We start from the raw sequence: 2,350 nt of genomic DNA, 5'->3' as shown, positions 1-2,350 counted from the left end.
TTTTTTTTTTTTTTTTTTTTTTTTTTTTTTTTTTTTTTTTTTTTTTAAATTTTAAATTTTTATTCTTTTCTTACCCTCTGATCCTTTCAAGCCCTAACGAGTCTCGCCTTTTCTAGCCTTCAAAAAAAGAGTTTTGACCTTGACGTGAAGCCGGCCTTGGCGAGGGGCCTCCCCTCTGCCCGGTGCTTGGAATCGCTGTGCCGAGAGCTGGGGGGGCTTCGACAACCCCGCTCCCGGCGGCGGGGCAGGTACCGGGCCTTCCAGGCTCCTGCCCACCGTTGTCGGATCCCAGCTCCTCCCGCCGGGCACTCAGGAGATCATCGAGTCTCTCTCTTCCCTCGCGGTTCAGACCGGCTGGAGAGCGCGGGTGCAGCCAGTCAGGCTGGTGCCAGGGCGCAGCACGCGAAAGCAGCGGCCAGACAGCACCGAAGTGCCTTCCCTTTATTTCAGGACGATTTATGCAAAGCCCAGAATAAAACTTCTCCGGTGTTGTTTCGGTTTTGGCACCCCCAGCCTCGATCCCCCGGCAGGCCGGGGCAGCACGGGGGGCGCGCCCGGGGGGTGGCCTGGTCGCCTCTTTCCGCCTGCGTCGGAGTCTCGTGTGGGGTTAACTTAGGCAGGGTGACTTGGATAGCAAATGCCACCGTGGACTTTCCCCTCCTGCCCTGGGCTCCGTGCCTGGAATCTGACAATTAAGTTGGTTCTTGCACCTCGGGCGCTGGAAGTGTTTTTTTTTTTTTTTTCCTCGGCTGAAGCGAAAGCTGGGAGCTGGGCCGATAAATGAAAAGCTTTAATTTTACCCTGCCTGTAACTTTTTTTCTGCCTGTAACTGTGCTGGGTTCGCTGGTGAAGGGAGAGAGATGGGGTTTTGCCGTCCTTCCCGCCACCCTCTCCCCGTTCCCGCGAAGCGGTCGTGTTGTTAGCGCTTGTCTCAGACCCGCCGGTTTTCTGCTCTCCAGAAAAAGCTTTTTAACGCGTCCAGGTAATCCCAAAAGCGCTTGTTCGTTATATTTCCATGGAGAACGCACTCATGGCAGGAGCAATACGGTAATTTTTGGGGACGGGGAATTAAACGTCAGAAGAGATTTTCAGGTAAACGCGACAAAGGTTTGGCACAGGCATCCTACAGCCAGGACGCACCGGGGTCTGGGGATGGTCAGAAAAACTGTTTTAAAACCGAAATATCTTCCAGGCACTACAGAGTCTGGGCTGTTTAGAAGGACAGGGCTCTAAACGCGGCGGGGCTTTGACCCTATCTGCCTCCCGGGAAAGGAGGGTTCCCACCGGCTCCGGTGGGAACTGCAGCGGCGCTTGGCCGGGAAGCCTGCAATCGCCGCAAGATTTCAGGTCGTTTGTAGCTTTTCTGTATGCGCGATGTTTTCCAGAGGAGATAGAGGTCTGACTTCTCGGATACTTCCTACGGGCCGTGCAAATCCGATCCGTCTTGCGATGTCACCGTGCGCGCTCGGCTCTCCCCGGGAGCCCGGGGGGGCCGCGCCGGGCCGGGGCAGCGGGCAGGGCCGCTCGGGGGGAGCCACCTCTAACATGAGACGGTGTTTGGGCTTTATTTGTCTTAGAAGTGATCTATCCCCTACACATCCCCGCGGAGATGAGGGACCGTCCGCGCTCCCAGCGCAGCCCTGCCCGGGGTGCCGTCCCAGCCACCCTGGGCTGCGGTGGGTTTAGCCCGGGACTGCGAGATTCACCCGGCGCTCCCGCAGCAGGGCCCATCCCGGATCCTACCCTCTGGAAAAAACCCTTCCTGAGGTGATCAGCTCCGCCGAGACGGATGGGAGGATGAACCCGGGCGAGTAGAGTTACAGCGCCCTGACCCCCAGCTCCTCTGCGGCGTCTCCCGGCCGCGTCCCCTTTGCTCCGGCAGTGCCAAGCCTGTGACCCACAACCGGAGAGCCATGAAATCGCCTGTCCCAGGGGCAAACCGCGGGCGGAAAGGGCTGTGTGTCCCTATCCCTTTACCCGTCCATGTCGAGCTGGCATCTCCTTGTCCTACGGGGCCTTGTCGGGATAGCTGGCTCTGCCTTTCCTCCTCGTCCCCCTGCTCCAGGAGGATTCCTGGGACGCCCCCGTTCCTTCCCCTCACTTGGTCCGGTGAGCCTCACCGCTGCCCTGCAAAATCCTCCACCGGTCCCCCGGGTTATGCTCCTGATGGGAGTGCCGCGCCTCTCTGAGGTAATAATAAACAATTTTTTAAAAACACAACAAAACCCCTCCAACAAACAAAACTCCATCCAAAATTAACAAAACGCCACAACCAACTAACTCCAAAAAAGAGGAAGAAAGGGATACCCCCACTACCGCGGGGCTCTCGTACCCGCGTTTATTTTTGCCC

This window comes from Empidonax traillii, unplaced genomic scaffold (assembly GCF_003031625.1).
Source record: "Empidonax traillii isolate 1590-97213 ecotype Southwest subspecies unplaced genomic scaffold, ASM303162v1 scaffold22:size5013007, whole genome shotgun sequence".
NCBI classification, from domain to species: domain Eukaryota; kingdom Metazoa; phylum Chordata; class Aves; order Passeriformes; family Tyrannidae; genus Empidonax; species Empidonax traillii.
The sequence above is the reverse complement of the archived record's forward strand: the minus strand, read 5'-3'. Positions refer to the sequence as shown.